This window comes from Lacerta agilis, chromosome 5 (assembly GCF_009819535.1).
Source record: "Lacerta agilis isolate rLacAgi1 chromosome 5, rLacAgi1.pri, whole genome shotgun sequence".
NCBI lineage: Eukaryota > Metazoa > Chordata > Lepidosauria > Squamata > Lacertidae > Lacerta > Lacerta agilis.
In genome coordinates, this window is record NC_046316.1 from 16,347,606 (window position 1) to 16,366,668 (window position 19,063).

Consider the following 19,063-nt stretch of genomic DNA (forward strand, 5'->3'; position numbering starts at 1 on the left):
CTGTAAGGATGCTTAGTAGGTAGTATCTCTCCTCTCTTTTTGTCCCCTGATAAATGGGAGACTAACTCTGCAGTCCTAGCCCTATTTACCAGGGAGTAAGCCCCACCAAATTCCATGGGACATATTTCTAAGTAGACAAGGTTAGGATTGTGCTGTAAAACCTACAAATGTTGAGGCACTTCAGATTTAACTAGCACAGCAATTATAAACTGGCTCTGCCACCTAGGTATCTGTGTAATTTTTTTTTCTGTCTAAGGTCATGGGAGACTTCATCATAATATCGCCTAAAGCATCTTAGTGTTATAACAGTTTAATTGAGAGGGATGTATAACTGATTACACTGTCTGCCTCGGCTCTTTTACTTGCATTTTTATCATGTCAACACTGGTCAGTTTTGGAAAGTTGTGTTGCCATTTGGTTCATTGATTGGGGTGCTGGGTTTGGACTGGTCAGATATTGGTGAGGCTCTCCCTGGGTGGCCTTAGGGAAGAAGCCACCATTACTCAGCATCAGTTCCCCATCTGTAAAATCAGAATATTAATGACTTACCTCTTAAGATTTTGGCAGGGGTGACTAAGAGAATGGTCATAAAGCACTTTGCATATATGTGTAATCCCTCAACTCACAAAGTAAGTCCTCAGATCACATAGGGATTACATTCTGGGGGTTGTGCCTAAAGCCAGAATTGCATATAGTCAAAACACAATGGATGCAATGGCAGGTGTGATTGCCAAAGTCTTTTTTCCTCCTGGACCCCTACCCCCTTTCCACCTGCTTTATCTATTGCGTAAAGCTAAATGTGCACAAGTTAAATTTGGTCTTAAAGATACATGCAACTTTAAATAGTTCAATCTAAAATGCCTTAAAACGTGTGTTATCGATACAGTAAGACCTCTCCTTGCAGAGGGGTGGCGGTTAGGAATTGGAACATGTAATATGTGTTGTGTGTTGGAGGGCAGGTTGTGGCCATCACCTACCCCTCCTCTTTTGGGTATCCCGTTAAAGGGATCTGGCGGTTGTGGATCCTGTCTGATGCCCTTCTGGTGGCTAGGGCCATGGCACAACCCCTGGTGACTTCCAGTTGTATGTGCATCAACAAGCTCCTCCCACTGGTTGTTAACCCCAAATTGCCCCCGCTGTGCGGGGGTGCAGTCATGCTTACCTGGTTTTATCCAGTGCCTAAACCAATACCTCTCGCATGCTGTAATTAATAAAGTTGTGGCCTTATTTTGCCCATTAACCTTAATCCATGTGTCTTCGTGTTTTATTTAACTCTACGCGGGTGGCGGGTCATGGACTCGCAATAAGATAGGATCCTTGTAGTATAGAGACCCAGCCTATGTTGTGTTATCATTGTTTCCATTTTTAGTGGTTATCATATGCTCCATCAAAAGACCTGAAAAGGGATAGCTAACTACTTTCTTTTTTTCCTTTTCTCTCTATTAGGAAAAACCTTGTGCGTTGTGGATTCAGGCATCGCTTCCTGCTCCCTTCCACCTTTTCTTTAAGAGCTCCTGTAAGCTAATTGATGGTGACCTCTTCAGAGAGTTAAAAGGTAATTATTTGCCTGTTTAGGTGTTCTGCCTGTTAAGTTTCTTCCTGTTAAGTTTTCTCATGGGGCAGGGAAGAGCAATGGATGAGGTCTAGATTAGTTTGTCTGTGTGGAAATTTTTATTCATACGTCACTTCTGAGCTCACATTAATTGCTTTCCCTCCCTTTAAAATATTTAATATTTTTTATGTATTAGGAGGCATTTTGTACACACATTCCAGTTTGTATTCCTTGCATGGACAGCATTCCTTTTGAGGGCTAGTACAGACATAATGCTGGGAGATCATTCAGAATCATGTGGTTCCTGCTCTCTTCTTCTCCTCTCCAGCAAAATATTTTCTCTGCTGGTTCTAACTAGATGTCCTTAACTAGCTTCCAATCCTAGCTAAGGGGGACCCTGCTGAACATTTTTCATGGTTAGCTAAGATGCTGGTGTAAATCTAAAGTGGAAGAGAGGCACTTAGTGGAACGGGCTGCCTCTTACCAAAGCCTGCTCCCAATATCTTAAGCAGGTTGCTGAGTTGTTGTTGTTCAGTCGTTCAGTCGCGTCTGACTCTTCGTGACCCCATGGACCAGAGCACGCCAGGCATGCCTATCTTTCACTGCCTCCTGCAGTTTGGCCAAACTCAGGCTAGTCGCTTCGAGAACACTGTCCAACCATCTCATCCTCTGTCGTCCCCTTCTCCTTGTGCCCTCCATCTTTCCCAACATCAGGGGTTTTTCTAGGGAGTCTTCTCTTCTCATGAGGTGGCCAAAGTACTGGAGCCTCAACTGCAGGATCTGTCCTTCCAGTGAGCACTCGGGGCTGATTTCTTTAAGGATGGATAAGTTTGATCTTTTTGCAGTCTGTGGGACTCTCAATAGTCTCCTCCAGCACCATAATTCAAAAGCATCAATTCTTCGGCGATCAGTCTTCTTTAGTGGTACAGTAGTTATTACTTCAGTTTGCATGCTACTTTTCCACGCAAATCTTCCAAAAGTGACTCACAACACATCAGCAGCCATACAACAACAAAACCAATACAATATTATAGTGAATAGTCTTATACCAACTCACTTCAAAACATATAACATCCAAATATACAGTTCATTATTTTTTGATTAGAAACAGAATCATATAACAAAATAACATTGCCTTCCAAAATACCGGTATTTGGTCCAGAATAAACTCATCTAACTTTTTCTCATAAAACTACCCAGTATATCCCCCTTCACGTATATTTGAGGGTCAAGGAAGGCCTACTAGATATCTTTACATTTATTCAGAATTTTTTTTTCATACAAGTCATTTTCTCATTGGTGGCAAATTCATTTAAAAAAATATTTGCTTCAGGATTTGTCAAGAAAAAGTAGTGTTTTTCTTTAGACATGTGATAGGGCAACTTATTTTCCCTTTAATTCCTTGCAAGGTCAGCAAATTAAACTTTAAATTATGAGCAGTCTGCCTAGTAGTGGGATCTTCTGCTGATACTTACATCTTCACAGATTATCAGTGAAATAATATCTCGAGGCCGAGGGATGCCAACAACAACAATTTATAGAAGTTAAAATGCAAAAAAAGCAATCGGCAAAATAAAACATTACAAACAAAATTCAATTACCAAAAGACTCGCAGATAAAGCAGAATAATTAACAGCAAGGCAAATGTTATTTGAAACAAAAGAACAACTTTACAAGTATAAGTTAAATACAAAAATACAAAAAAATAAAATCCAGGTTTAAACTATCATTGGCAACTAGACAAAATAACTGAGCAGAAGCGGCAACCGTACTCCTGTCCCAGAGTAACACATCCCAAACACATCTTTAGCATTCTCTTACATACAAAGTGCACTTTCAAGCATTCCCACCAGCCTTACCCATGATGACACAGTTAACCCCCAGCTCGGCATTTGTCACAAACTGTTTCCACTACTAGCCACTGACCTGAATTGCAAATGCATGTAAAGTGAGCTAATAATTATTTTTGTTGGCTGTTTAACTTTGGCGCACTTAATTTCCCGCCCTTCTCTACTTTGCCCCTCTGAAGCCTTTGCAGACTTTTAGCTGCAGATGTATTTCTGTCTACAAGTGTATGGTGTTTCAGGGTTCCCATTTTGTAGGCAAGATGCGTAAGTGTGTTTTATGCCTGATTATACAGGGCAGGTGCTTTTTGTTTTTTTGAGAGGGATGTTCTCAAGGGTACCAGAGGGAAATCCTGGATTTGACACTTGGTTTTCCACAAGGGTCCTTCTGAAAATCCTGTCCATAATCCTTTCCGAGCATTAAGAAGCATTCCTTTTTAACCATTTGCAATATTGGGAAGGAAAAAGCAGCACTTCTGTTAATAAGGGAAGTAAATTGTAATTGTGCACTTTTGGGTAGGATTTTTTTTTAAAGTATCATATAGAATAAATATTATTACCACCCCAACACACTTTGGGTGTCAAGTTGTATAGAAGCAGGTGAATATGGAAAAGTCTTTCCTGCTTGGTTCACAGTGAAGAAGATGGGACATGAGGAAAAATATTATTCAGCCTCTTCTAGTTAGCCATTTGTGTTCTAGAACAGAGCATCAGGCCTTATAGTACTAGCCCTTCTTTGAGAAGCTTTTGGGAACCAGCTGGCCAATTGAAGGCTTCTTCCAGAGCCAACTGGATTTCCCTGAAGCTCATGCCATGTAATTACCTGTCTGTTGCTTTGTCTCTTACTTCCTTATGCAAGAACGTGTGCCAGATTTGCAGGAGACTTAATCTGGAGGAAGAGAGAGAGAGAGAGAGAGGGAATGTCCCTCCCTTTCTCACACTCTTAAAACAAAAACAAAAAAAAGCACCCATCACCCAACTGATCCTCAAAGTCTTGACTAAAAATACAAGGTTCTTTCTGCTTTAGTCAGGTAGTCCATGAACCACAGAGACTGGAAGGAGCTGAAAAGGTTTGGGAGGAAAGGGAGGGGGAAAAATGCTGATCTGAAGGAGCAAATTTGTAAGACTGAAATTCATTCAGACTGGAGCTGTGTCTGGAATTGGTAACTAGATGAGTGAGTGTGCATGTCTGGGCTGATCTGCGTACCTGGGTGGCAGCTCTTGCAAAAATCTAGCATCACCAGCAGAGTTCATTTCTAGTTCTTGGGTCCTTTGAAGCTGCCGCAAAATCATACAGGTGAGACTATCCATGTTTTTGAGCTTCTGGTGCCTGGTTTACTACCAGTTTTTCTAACAAGGGTCTCTCCAGTTCTCTGGCATTCTGACAATACCACTATATACAACTAGCAAGTTCATTATTCAAGTGAGGATTCTTATGTAGCCAAAGTGGCCAGGGATGCAGAGAGGAATTTGCACTTCACAAAACAATATACAACCTGAAATCAAAATTTGCACTTTTCCAGAGTTGTGCGCTGGCAATAGACTGTTCATACCTAGCCACAATGTTTTGCATCAGCTGGACATAGGCCTAAGGGTAGCCCCCCCCCCAAAGCACATTGCAATCAAGCCTTGAGGCTACCAATGCAGGAATCATCATGGCCAGGCTATCCCTGTTCAAGAGTGGCCATAGTTGGCATAACAAAAAATCACTTCTAGTCACCGAGTCTACCTGAGCCCCCAGCGACAAAGATGGCTCAAGGGGGATGCCCAAACTGCCCATCTAGAACATGGACTGGCTAGTCTCCCAGACACAGGACCCACCAATCCACAGTGCCTCCCATTTCCCCAGGGTTCAAGCTCAGTTTACCGGCCCTCATCCAGTTCACCACTGTTTGCAGACTATGGTCCACATCATGCACAGCCTCTCCTGACCCAGAAGTTATGGAGAAGCAGAGCTGTATGTTAGCATTGTATTGTGGCCGGGGGGTGGGGGGGTAGAATTTGAAGGAGCAGGCGGCGAAAACCTCTTGAGACATTTGGCTGAGCTGCTGGGCTTCCATAGCGTACATGTGAGCAAGCAGCAGCCCTATGGCCACATCTTCCCTCAGTGTATTCTGAAAAATTGTGGCTGTGGGTGAGAGAGGTGGCAGAGATGAATGTAGCACTCTACTAACTTGTATGTAGCACTCTACTAACTGACAGATGACCCCCTGAAAAAATATGGCCCTTGATGAAGACAAGGGTGCCAGGATGATCCGGGAAACAGATGGCATATGCAGGGGACTTAAATGTATCCGTACTCTATTAGGAGGGACATTTACCATTTTTACCGTCATAAGTACTTTGTTTATAAATCACCATCTTTCACTTTTTAAAAACACAAATGAAGTATTTTCTTCTTCTTAACCTTCGTTTATATCTCTGTAATCTCCAAACTGAAAGGTGACACTGCTTCTAGCTAACATATTTTAGGTGTCTGACACTCTGGTATGTTAAGCAGTGTCTCTAATAACTTATCTTTTGGTGTGGTAAGCCTGCTTTGTTTGTGTTTTTCTGTGCTGTTACATAAATCAAGTGCAGCGTTCCGAAAGCTTAGAGCAGCCTTTCAGCAGGATATTTACTTAGTGTTTGGATTTTATTTTAAACCAAACCTTTGAGATAAGTTTGAAGTTGAAATTCCTAATTGGGCAAGCACAAACCGTTTCTGAGGGAACTTGCAGCAATGTAGGGCTGTCTTCTCAGTGATCATTTGCCGATAAGAACAAATGTTTATGCGTGAGTTGGGTTTGCGGTTTGAGGTTACCATTATGTATAGACAGCTAGCATTTGCATAGTGATTTCTCTACAAAGTGAAACTTGTAAAAACTTGTAAAATTCAGAATTCAAGCCTGATAGAAATTCCACAAGCATCACCGTAAGATTAGCCTTGCTGCATATGGGAAGTACCATATAAGCTTTGCTAAGATCCTTGGCAAATTTCAGTCCCTTGCCGTGACCTAGTTATTTTGTAGCTTTCCATTGCTAAGAATGTGCTATGTATTTTTCCTTTGCTGCTCATCTTTAAAATTAGGGATGTATGGCACCACCCCCACGAGCCAAATATTTCACTAGTCTTCTTGGTTTTCTTTCTTTTTTTGCTTCCCTTTTAAATTCCTAAAAGGTTTCATCTAAAACACTTTAGCTAAAGCTGGTGGCATTTTCTATTGAGAGTGATCCACAGATCACCAGACTGCCATTGTCTTGTACCTACTAACAGGTATAAGCGTAACTGTGGTTAACAAGAAGATGAGATCTGAGATGGGAAGTCCCTGGTCAAAACCTCACTTGGATGCAAATGTACCAGGTGGCCTTGGATAAAAGCAGCTATTGACCCAGTTCACAAACAATGCTAAGCTAAATCATGCCTTAGCAAGAACTACCAAAATGAAGGTTGTGACCACTGCACCCTTTTGCCCTCCTGCTGCAGCTATGCTATCCAAGGCTAAGCTATGGTTAGTCTTAGAATTATGCCCTAACCCAATCTTGTGTTTTGTCTCATTCCAGACATACCATGAGCAGGAAGCCAAAGTTTGTTCTTTGTTCACAGCTCCTGGTTCGTTCGGGAGAGACAAACTATTAGTTGCTAATCTATACCATGGCTTCCCTTCAGGCACAGAGGGGTCTTTTTTTCCCTGAGGTTGCACTGAGCCTCTGCAAGGCATTTCACTGCTTTCTGAATACATCTGGGGCTCAGTACAATAGGGGGGTGAACCCATTCCCCTTTCAGCTGGAGAGTAAAGTAGGGAGTGACTTGCCCTTGTGGTTGTACTGGGCCCTGGGCATGTTGGAGTGCCTCCAAAGCTCAGTATGATGTGATCTGCCCCCCTTGAATAGTGGAGGCAGCATGAGTGGTGAACACAGGCCTTGATCAGCTCCCAAAGCCAGCCATAATTTGCAGCACTTTGCTTACAAGTTTATTGATTACTAAGATAATGTTTGTAGCTTTTGCAATTGCAATGTATCATATATATTTTTTGTTAATGAATTAGAAGTGTAGATCTGTATAAGTGTCCTGTGGTGTGTGATATGGATATAGATCACAGCACTACAGACAGTGCCTACTCTGAATCCATGACTCAGGAAAACAAAGCTGTGGAGATTAAATAGGCTAATTTCTTTTCCTTTATCACCCATAGAGGTCTGTCTAGATTATTCTTTCTTGCCAGTACAAGATAAATATACAGTTCTGATGGATTCTGCAGGGTGAAAAACATCACTGCATCTGTGGTCTACATATGAGCTGGAGAAGTTTGTGTACTTAATTTGCCTGCTTTGTTCTTTATAGGAGAGGGATCACAGGAAGGGAATAATGTATATGTCCATCACCTGTCCCCAGTTACCCTCATCAATTTGTGACACAACAACTCCTATAGCATGGGAATGGAGAAAGAGAGAAATAATTTCTTAATCCTGCTGCTGACATGATATGTCATTTTGTAATGAGACACCAGCAGTGCTTGAATTCAAAGGCAGCAACTGAGTTTTGTTCACCGTTTAAGTTGCTTGGCTTGAGCCACATAGTTTCCTAAATTCTACTGTGTGGTTTTTTAATTTGTGATACAGAGTTTATAGCCATTTCCTTGTATAAAAGCACTGTCATGAAAGAAGTGTTCATAGTTTCTTGGTGAGTAACCTCCAATTCTCCGCAATTAAAAAAAAGAAAAGAAAATGTAGGAGGCCTGTTTTTAGGACACCCCCCCCCCCCAATTATTTACTTTCAGAGAACATGAGGACACTTCATATGGGATTTTCAGTGGTCTCCTATCCAGGCACCAGGTCAGCCATGCTACAGCAGTGGGTACTCCTGGAATATGCAGAGTAAAAGAAGAAGAAGGTTTGGTTTTTTTAACACCTCTGCTTTAGGCATGACAATGTCATAAAGCCAGAATAAAGAATGTCATAAAGAATCAGAAGTTCAGTGAGTTGCTTCGAGTAAGCTCCTCCCTTTCAACCCTTTCACAGGGTTGTTAGCATAACATGGGATAAGACCTGGTGCAGGATACTGTTTCAGGCAGGGGTATAGCTTACCTGTTGCCCTCCACTTGTTGGACTGAAACTCCCATCATCCTTAAACTCTGGTCAAGCTGGCTGGGACTGATGGAGTCCAACATCTAGATCAGGCTTCCTCAAAATCGGCCCTCCAGATGTTTTGAGACTACAATTCCCATCACCCCTGACCACTGGTCCTGCTAGCTAGGGATCATGGGAGTTGTAGGTCAAAAACATCTGGAGGGTCGAGTTTGAGGAAGCCTTATCTAGATGACCACAGATTGGCCACCTCTGGTCTAAGAGACAAAAATGAATTGGGAAGTTCACATATTCCTATGCCATGAAAGACAGCCGCCTCCCGTCTCCACTTCCTGTCTGAAATATGGCAGTAACAAACTTTGCCTACCTTACAGTGTTGTTGGAAGGATTACAATACTGTATGCAAAGTTTTTTGAACATTTGAAAGCATTTACCCGTATATCTCAAGCATTATCTCTTCACTAGAAATATATACCACCTTTCATGTAAGTGTCTTTGTGTGTACATCACATTAAAAAAATTCAAGGATGTACAGTGAAGCAACAAATGGGGGAAACAATGATCAGAAAAAAATGTCTGCGTGAAATATTTTTATAACCTGCGGTGTGTTGGGATAAACTGCTTGGAAAGATGGGTGGGATACAAATCCAACAGATAGTGAGAGCTTCTGATTTTTTTTCTCCTGCATTCATAGATGTGCTGGTGCAGATCAAATGCTAGTTTCCTTTTAACTGCAGCTATGAGGTTGGGAGCTACAGGACTGTGTGCTCCTTCTCTTTCCTCCCCTTCCCTCACAAAACACAGGTAAAGGACACATCAGTATTTATATTTGCCATGGCTAAGATCAGACTGGGCTTCCATTTAAGTAGGATTTAAAGGCATGTTTTAATACTAGTTTTGAATCCTAGTTAAATGGGACTCCTGGTCCTGATTTATCCTGTAACCACAGTTAAGAAGGCGCCAATGCTAACACTTGTTGTGGCCTTAAATTTTTCTAACTTGCTGTTTGGGAGAAGCTGGCCTAGGCTGTCTCTAGAGGAACAGGATAAGGTTGCATCTGCTTGGGAATATTCCCATGGTACTGCACTATATAAAGTCTTCTGAGACAAGCATGATACCCCACTATAAAGAGTTTAAAGTGCAGTACCATGCGTCTCTCACCAGAAAGTCCCATTGTAGAGCACATTACCTTAGGAAGTGTTTGTTTTAAGTCTGCAGCCATGCCAAAACAACACGGTTGTCCTTACACTGATGCAACACTGACGTAACTTAGTCATTATCCTACACATGCTCACCGCAAAAGCAGAGAGAAAACTGCTGCTACAAGAAGCACAGACTCAAACAACAAAGGCCACACCCTGTGGCAACACTGCTGGAACAGCAGCAGGCTGAAACAACTGCTGCCTCCATGGCAACATTCCCGTTGCCCCCCAGTCATGGGCTGGCATGACGATGTTGGCCCTGTATGAGGCAGCTAATGTAGGAGCCAATATACTCACAGTGATGGGAAGGTGCATCTAGGATTTATCCCGGTCCCATTTCACACGTAACACATATCACACTAGGCACAGCAAAGTCACAGTGCCCTGCATAACAGAAAATGCCATGGCACAGGCAGCACGAACTCAGCAACTGAAAGCAACGCACAACACCTGCATGACCTCTTTTGACATGCAGATCTGAGGCCAAGCTGTTCTTCCGCAAGCGAAGGTACATGTAAGAGTATGGCAAGTCGAAGCAGTGGTTGGGACAGGATGCCTGGCATTCAGCCACAGTTTGCTTACATGCCAGTGAGAGTGCATCCCCACCCTTTGTCTCCAATGTGGGAAACACATATCCCAGCTGTTTGATTGTTTCACTCATGCCAGGGATAGCTCACCTGTGTGCAATACCCATTCAGCATGTTTGCCACACTCTTTGCACATTGTAGTGTCGGGGAAAAGAGACATAGGAGACATTTGAAGCCACAATACCTTGAAGCATAGAATCCCCCCTTCCCTTTCTTTGTCTATGTGGGGTCCCTTCAACAAAGTTCTCCCTTGCGTGATGTTGGGAAGCCAGGTGCACAGCACCTCAGCAATGCTGACCACTGCTGGGGTAACCTAGAAAAAAACAGTCATCTGCTTATAGATATATATATATATCACACACCCATACGTACACTGTTTAGATAAGAGTTCAAGTCAAATCACCTCTTGGCTTTAATAGAGTGTGTATTACAAGTATCCTTAACCTGTAACTGGCAAAATACCTTAAGGAAAACATAAGCATTGTCAGTATGCTAAACAGAAATCAATTACTTTTGAGTTTTGTTTTTCAGATGTACAACACCTATCTATTTATTATGGGCACTTTAGAATTGATGGTGATAATTGGTGCAACTGTACCCAGGATTTGTGGAGGAGACTGAATGTGTGCTAGAAGGTTAGGAAATTACATTCTTGGAGATAATTTGGAAGATAGATTTTCATTCATGCTTAGGATCAGATTCTGATGAGTCACTATATTCAGCAATGAACAGATATTCCATAGGTTATGTCACGGAGACAAGCCTGGATCGGGAAAGGAGCGTGGGAGGAGGAACAGTGAGGGAAAGCGGCAAAGCAGACAGGCAGGGGGAGGGGGCTGGGTATAGAGAACCGGTCCCATTAATCTCAACAGATACGTCCGATGATGACAGCCCTATATTGGAGATATCGTCAGAAGAAAGGGGGAGTACTGACGTCAGTAATAAACAGGGGGAGGGGAGCAAGAGAGGGAGGAAGAGATTTACGCGTCACTTCCGAGGCACCCGGAGGTTCTTGTGCTGGAAGAGGCGCGAAACGGAAGACAGCAGTTAGGATGTTTGTAGCAATGGAGTGCAGACGTGTTTTATAGCTCTGTAATTAGTAAGGACAATAAAATGCTTTGAAAACCGAGAAACGAGCCGGCTGTTATCTCACAGCAACACCAAAGGCAAGGTTGCCATGACAGGTTAAAAGCAAAATGATATGAACATTAATTCCTCCATGAATTTGACTGACATGGAAATATTTGAATTCCTTACTTTTCGGCTAGTAGGCTGGACCATATGCCTCTCATATAAAGTAGGAAGAAGCAAGCAATCATTAAGCTTTGCTGCTATGGATTTGTCACACAACTGTCTGCAGTAGTAAAATATGCATAACCAAGGCAGAATCTCTTCAATTGAAGTTATCTTTTGTATTTCTCTCAATTTTTTTACACTGTTTTCTTTGTAAAATATTGGAGGGTGTGCTTAAATTGATGTAACATTGAAGTGCGGAGACTCTGCCTAAATGAACTTGCCACCCTGATGTTCTTCTTGACACCTGCATTATCACTTCATAGATCTTTTGCCTGAGTACCCCTTGACCTGCACACTGTCACCATTATATTTTGTTTTAAGTTTCCCCAGCCTGCTACACTGATAAAAAAGCTGAGGATGTTTCTTTAGTGCTCACAAAAATACATATAATTGCCCTATATTATATGTATCAACAGTTTAAAGTTCCAGATTTTTTTTATTTTCTCTTTTTCAGAGAAGAATTAAGCTGCTTACAGATTTTCTAGAAAGGCACCCAGACTTAACACCCATGGCATGTAAACAGTAAACATGTTCTAGCATGTGAGGTGGCGCATGCTGAATTACTACTTGGGAGTCATCATTTACTCACACTTTATGCTTGTTTTTGACACCCCAATCTTCCTCTGCAGGGTGGAGGAAGAATAGCATAGCCAGAAAAGTAGGCTGTAGCCCCCCCCCTTAACAACTAGTTCCCTTCCCTCCACCAGCAAGGTCACTTTGAGGAAGTCAAGCATAGCACTCCCCTTCCCAAAATAGGCTGCCTGCAAGTCCCATTATCGCAGCCATCACTCCCATATTGCTCCTTTGCAACTGGTCTGGCAAATGGGGCGTAGAGTCCCAGGACTTAAGGGGCCTGATTGGGCCCTGGCGCCCCCAGTTGCTGATCCCTGATGTAAGCAAAATGGGGGCCTCTGTTTTTATGGACGGCACATGTAATGGGTATTCTCTTTTTATAGAAATATGCCTCCTTTTCACTTCTGTTGCTTTTCCTATTTTGAAAATAAATCCCAGGCTTCGGAGTTCAGACATGCAAATCATTCAGCTCTGCACACATTGGGTCCCTTTCTTCTTCTCTCTGCCTTCTCCCCCCCTCCCACATTGTGCTTGTGATCTGTGTTAATGCATTGATGGCACAGACTCTTGACTGCAAAGGGCTTGTACATTTTTAGGTCAGCTGTGGATTATGGCATCTTCCCCCTCATCACCCTAATAGCATTTGCATGCCGTTGTCGCTTGGTTTGAGAAGAAAGAAGGGGGAAGCTGGATGGAGGAAGCTTGAACACCACATTGGTAATAAAAAGGGATGTTTGGAAGCGTGTGATCCATGGCTCACCAGTGTGTGATCCATGGCTCACCAGCGTCACATTAGTAGCATCCCTAAATCAAGAGCTCATTCATTTTAACCAGAGGTTAATTAATCAAACAAGAGTGCATAAAATTATAAGCAGCTTTTAATGAAGTGAAGCAGCATTATTAGCAGTAAGCAAAATGCAGGCTACATTCGTCTGAGGCACTTGTGGCTTGGAGTGGACCAGCAGTTTGCCACTAGCATCGCAAAGAAGTGATGGTGTCCTTTGGAAGCAACGCGTGTGTCTTGCTCAGGGAGGTGTGCCATTTGTGTGGAAACGAGAGAGGAAGCTTTTGGCAGGGTTTGTTTTCAGAGTGCACACTGCTTCAGATAGCCCTGCGTATATGCAGATATTCTTTCTCTTGTGTGTGAATGGTTCTTAAAGACAACGTATCCCTGTCTTAGGTGCCTCTGTGTGTAGGGCATGACCCCCCCCCCTTGTCCATCTGGAGGAGAATGGAGTATGGCTCTTTATCAATCAGTCCTTAAGCTTCTCAAACAATTAGCCAGCTGTGGGGGCCAAGCTGGGAGGTCATATCTCTCTCTAGCTTCAACTGCATGCTAGGTGGTGGATTAGGTCCAACACGCGTAGGCCCAAATGGATGAAGCCATATAAACTTACCCTCTGCCTTGGCAGTGCTGAGCATCGTGGTTTGCTTCTCCCACATCCAGGTAGGCTGGAGTGAAGCGGGAGTGATTTTAAGTGGTGTGCATCATCATGCTGTTCATTCCCAGTAAGCCATGTTTTATCTTTTACATACTGTGACATGCAAACCAGCCCATAGTAATCAAAGTACCGGTAGATCAGCTCTCTAGCTCTAGAAATATAATGACTTTTGTTTTGCATTATCCACACTCTGCCTTACAAGGACTGATGGCTGGGTACTGGAAAGGTGCCACAGGTTCTTTGTTTTTCCTTGTCTGGCGGCAATTTCTTTTCTTCCACTGCTGTGGAAGTTGGCCTACATTACCCAGAATGCATTCCAGATTTATCTCTGCATCTGGAGATGTAAATGATTGTTTTGTTATTTTTGTGTGTGTCACTCACACTGGAGAGGAAAGTATGCCCTGCATTTCAGCTGTATTGTGTTTCCCTGAAATGTTTCCTACCATTTATTAAAACCTTTTGGGGCCTTGATCCTACCGGCAAGGGCAGTTTGTAATTCTATTAGGATAGCCCAGCTCCACAAGCAAACCTACTGCTCTTTGTATAACAAAACACTCAAAAGTGGCCAGGCTGCTTCACACGTTACGATTTTTTTTAAAAAAAAATTGTTTAATGGCTATACATTACAAAAATACATTGTATTTTTCTAAAACTTAAGCATTTGAAACAGAGCCTTTCTTTGCGGCCTCCCCCAGGTTCTGACATCTCTGTCAGAGTGCCCACCTTCACCACCTACAACCCACCTGGGCTCATCAAGCTCTGCCACACTCTTCCCATTCTTCCTGTGGATTGGGCCATTTCTTCCATGACATCTCCAAGACAGTGTTCAAAATTAGCCAGGCACTGGCTTTTGACCAGCTGCAACCAAGTGAAGATACCTGGGTGGCAGGATGGTGCCTGACTTCTCCACCGTCTGGGGTCACTGGATCTGAACTGTTTTCACACACTAATGCCCCATCCTGTAGAATTCTATCAAGTTATTTCTGGAACCAAGTTGCCTTTTCTGTGCAGCCTGAGCAGGGGCAGTCACCATTATGAAAAAGAGGTCTGAATAATCCAGTATGTATGTGGACTGTCCCTGGATCAAGGGACGTTTCTTCTTTAAGTTCTCAATGTTCTTAACCTAGCTCAAGGTTGTCATCAGAACTAGCTAGATGTTTAACTGAGAATCAATCACAGTCAGTCCATCATTTGAAAAATAAGACTTTAGAGCCGTCTTGCCCCCAAATGGCAACTTAGACATTCTGTTTTGGCAACTGTAACCTTTGTTTAAGGAACAATTTGGTGCCTAGCATATATATCTGAGTTTCTAAAGCTACTCCACAGGACTCATGACAGGAAGCCTGCACAATTTATAACCCAGCAAGCTACAATCACAAGGAAGGCCAGCGTGGTGCTTGGTGAGAATCTCCTTTTCCTTGCAGTCCCTTGCAGCCATCAAAAGCAGGAAATTTTGAGAGCTGCTGGTGGGCCACATTCCATGGTGATGGGCTGCATTTGGCTTCAGGGGGAGCAAGTCCTGGTGGCCTGATTATTGTATGTGAACACAGTAATGTCTAAGCTTCTCCCTTTCTTATTCCTTGGACTGTGGACTCAGGCAGCATTTGACAGTGGAGAAGTCCACCGGGGAAGCATTGAGTGAGTCCTTATTCCAGAAGGTCATTAACTCCCCCAAGCCTTTAAAATGAACCAGTCCCCTTCATGTGATCCCTCCAAACATCAGTTGCAGCATTAAACTGGGCAGAATGCAGAGTCTCTGAGGGCTGTGGTAATTCCCTCAGCATTCTCTGATATTAATGGTTTGCTACGGGAATAATTGGGCGGCCTTGGGGTGGGGAATACACCATACAGACCGGCCAATTGGAGCTTGTACCCTCTTATGAGAGGCAAATTATATTCTTTGTGAAACTGAAATAATTATGGTACTGAGTTATTACTGAATTGTCATGCTTTAATGCCAGTCTGGAATAGAGACATTTAAATGCATGACTCTTAACTATTAATTTGCTCATAACAATCCCTTGGTATGCATGGTCCTATAAAGCCCTGTAGGGATAAAGTTAATGCACGCCTGTGAACTGTAGAAATATATCCAATCATGATTTGGCAGTAAGGTGCAAGTTTTGGCAATGAGTGGTGTCCCCTTTTTCTTGGCCCCACCTCCAAATGCTAAGCTGCCTATAGCTATTTAAAGTATTAAATTCCCAGGAGCAAAGAAAACCCAAGTCCTCAAGCAGCTCAGGGTTTTAGGAGCTACTGCTGTCATAAAGATACTGGTGCTTATCTTTCATTTACTGTGCTCCCCTGTTTACAAAAGCTACATTTGCATTCACACATGCATCCCTTGGCTTTTCTCCACTTGATTACTATACATTTGATGTCCAGTACTGGAATGTGTGAACTCAGCCCATAGAAAAAGATTTCTGACCTCTTCATACATGCAAGTGTTCACTTAGTGATGAAAATCCATGTGTGGGTGAACTGTGTCTGAAAGCCTTCCATGAATGGAAGGGCACACTGCTAACCCTCAGTTCAATTCCTAATACACTTCATTTACACTTTCAAAAGTCAGCTTCCTCACGTCTGTTTCCCTCATGTCTTTAAGATCTTTCACTTAAGAGACAAGGACTGTCTATATATTATCTGAAAGCAGTGTACATGTTTCTGAATACCAGGAGCCACAGGACACAAGAAAACATTTGGAAAAACAAGGGCTTCTGACAGTTCCTCACAGGCCTAAACCACTATGGCAGACAGTGGGGCATTTTATAGTTGGCATGGTATCTGTATGACATGTGAAACTACCTATACTAAGTTTCACCCTTAGCTCAGTATGTCTGACAATTGCTCTCCAGGATCCCAATAGCTCAGGTTCTGTTGAACTGGAAATGCTGAAGACTGGGGACTTCCGGCGGCGACGCAATCGCCGGGTGGTCGAGGGCTGCTTCGGGTCCGAAGCGCCCTGTCCATCCCGGGGGTTAGGAGCCCCGCTACCGCAAAGCGGGGCTCCGGTTGGGGTGCGGGAAGAGCGTCCCGCACCCTGGGCTCCCCGGCAGCGCCCGCGGAGGCTCCGAACCCTTCCCTCGCCCCCCCTGTAAAGGGGGAGTGGGGGTGAAGGGAAAACGGAGCCGGGCTTCGGGGACATGCCCCAACCGGGATGCAAATGCGGCGACAAAGCCCGCGGTGAGCGTCTAAGTTCTACCTTTGAAGAATGGAGCTAAAGGAACCCGGTGGTCGTGAGTAAAGAATCTGATTAGAATTCGTGTTTTCGGAACGATCCGGGGGGAAGGAGAAAGGCAGCCTGCCTCCCTCCCTTCGAGCTCAAACTAACCAATTTGAGTGACTACTGCTACAGAACTGGTTACAAAGTATTTAAAATTGACACATGAGACTGGCAATCTCTTTTTTGGGGAAGTTAACTAGAGGAAAATATCTCCATTTAAAGTTGCGGTATTTGTGCTCCAGCTCAGGAAAATGGCGACGAACAAAGAGGCAGGAGTAGAAATATGATACCCACTTCCTCCTCCTCTGCCAGTATGTTGGGCTTCGTCCTTGAACTGGTATTGAACTCTGGACTAACAGATGAACAGAGACTCACTGCCTTGAAGGTGGAACTGCTTTGTAGAAAAGTCAAAGTCTTGTGTGGGGGTCTGAAATGGAACCAATTGCCCACAGAGGAGGCTTTTAAAACTTTTGACACTTTGGAAGAAAGCCTTGCCAAGGAGCTGAGAGGGTGGATGGAAAGATGGAGAGAAATGAGTGAGCTACTTCGGAGAAGAAATTCGCTTTTTGGGGGTGGCAGCCCCAAGGCGACGTCAAGATTTTTTATATCCAGTCCCCGAGGTGTGAGCTCGGGGGCCAGGGACAGAGAATTAAGGTATTTACAAGAAGAAAAGGAATGCTACAAAGAACCGAAGAAGCTGAGGGATGATGAGATGGACACCCCTGAACTCGTGGCAAGGAGAGGTTTGGACTGTGCCTGGATCTGTGGACGTTTGGAGAGGGAAGCTACATGGAAGTTCAGTGCTGATGCCAACAGAAGAAGAATAATGGACAGAGGGGGTGTGGGGTGAAGCATTAAGTAAAATTTAAAGTAGCCTGTTATGGTAAATTGAAATCGGAGGGCGAATACTGTCAACAATATTTCTTTTTATATTTTTTATTCGAACATGAAAGGAGATATTTCAAGTTTTTATGTTATTAGCAGTGGTCTTAAGGATAGAAGAGATAGACTTGATGTGAATGATTTGTGAAGATCTGTGAGGTGGAGTATAAGCAAAGTGAATTTTAGTGGATTAAGTTTATGGATTAAGATTAAGATGTAGATTAAGATAAGAAATCGATAAGAATAAGTGAAGAAGAATTACGACGAGGTATTATTATGACGATGTATTCTTAGCAAAATGTTGAAGATATAAATTGAATGTAATTATACAATTGAATTTAATTTTCTTTTCTTTTCTCAGGAGAAATGGTTATAAAGTAGATTAAGGATATAAAATCGAAGGTGAAAAGGCAGGGGAAGTCATAGTCAAGATATGGAAATAGAAATTTTTTTTTTTTTAGAAAGATGCAGTAAGATAACTTGACATTGTTTGTATTTGTTTTATTTGTTTTGCATTTGTTTAATTGTAGGTGTGGGTGTGGGTATATGTTGTTATAGAAAAATGCTAATAAATTCTTATAAAAAAAAAAAGGAAATGCTGAAGACTGAAGCAGTTGTAGGACCTTCTGAATGCAAAGCATGTGTCCAATCCCTAAGCTGTGAGAGTTGCATGTTGGCTGCAATGAATACTCATTAGTGTCTTCCATGATGAAGTTGGCACCAACTAGCCACAAAGACCCTTACAGTGATGGAGTGCTTACAGATTCCAAGAAATGGGTACCTCAGTTGCCTACACAAGAGTTTGTCATCTCTTCTCTTGGAGTGGAACAATGGCTAAATGTTTAGCTATGTGCCATGATTTAAATTTAGTAGGAATGGATAAGATTGATGTGGAGGCTATATTTAAGAACTCCTTCAATTAGAACATCAGGAAGCAACCACCTGAGAGTGCCTCAGAAGTGAGGTGGTTCAGGATACGGTCTTCACAGTTGTGGTTCCCCAACCATGAGATACTTTCCTACCACTGAATCTACGGTAATCTCTCTTTGGCACTAGAAGACCTTAGCTTAACCCATTATGCATCTGATAACATAGGGCCCTGCCTGAAAAGCTCATGCTGGCATAGAACTGTTACTCTGTATGTGGACTCTTTGGGATACTTCAGTCACAGATTTGCCTCTGAGAAATTGGGAACAGCCTCAGACTTGCCTCTCCCACCTTACTCTGCTTACTGCATTGATTGAATGTATCATATGAAGCAGGAGAACTCATATGAAGCAGGGATCTCACTCACTCAGAGAGCCAGCGTGGTGTAGTGGTTAAGAGCGGTAGACTTGTAATCTGGGGAACCGGGTTCGCGTCTCCGCTCCTCCACATGCAGCTGCTGGGTGACCT

General features: G+C 43.0%; 1 protein-coding gene across 9 annotated transcripts in view; it reads left to right on the forward strand.

Annotated features, from left to right (window-relative positions):
- The first annotated feature begins 1,478 nt into the window (after nt 1-1,478).
- Nucleotides 1,479-19,063, forward strand: part of ZMIZ1 (zinc finger MIZ-type containing 1) — a 282,517-nt gene continuing 264,932 nt past the window's right edge. For all 9 annotated transcript variants that reach the window (XM_033148712.1, XM_033148716.1, XM_033148715.1 and 6 more), the window contains exon 1: nt 1,479-1,555. The gene's annotated coding sequence lies outside the window, so the exon portion shown is untranslated. The remainder of the gene's footprint in view (nt 1,556-19,063) is intronic.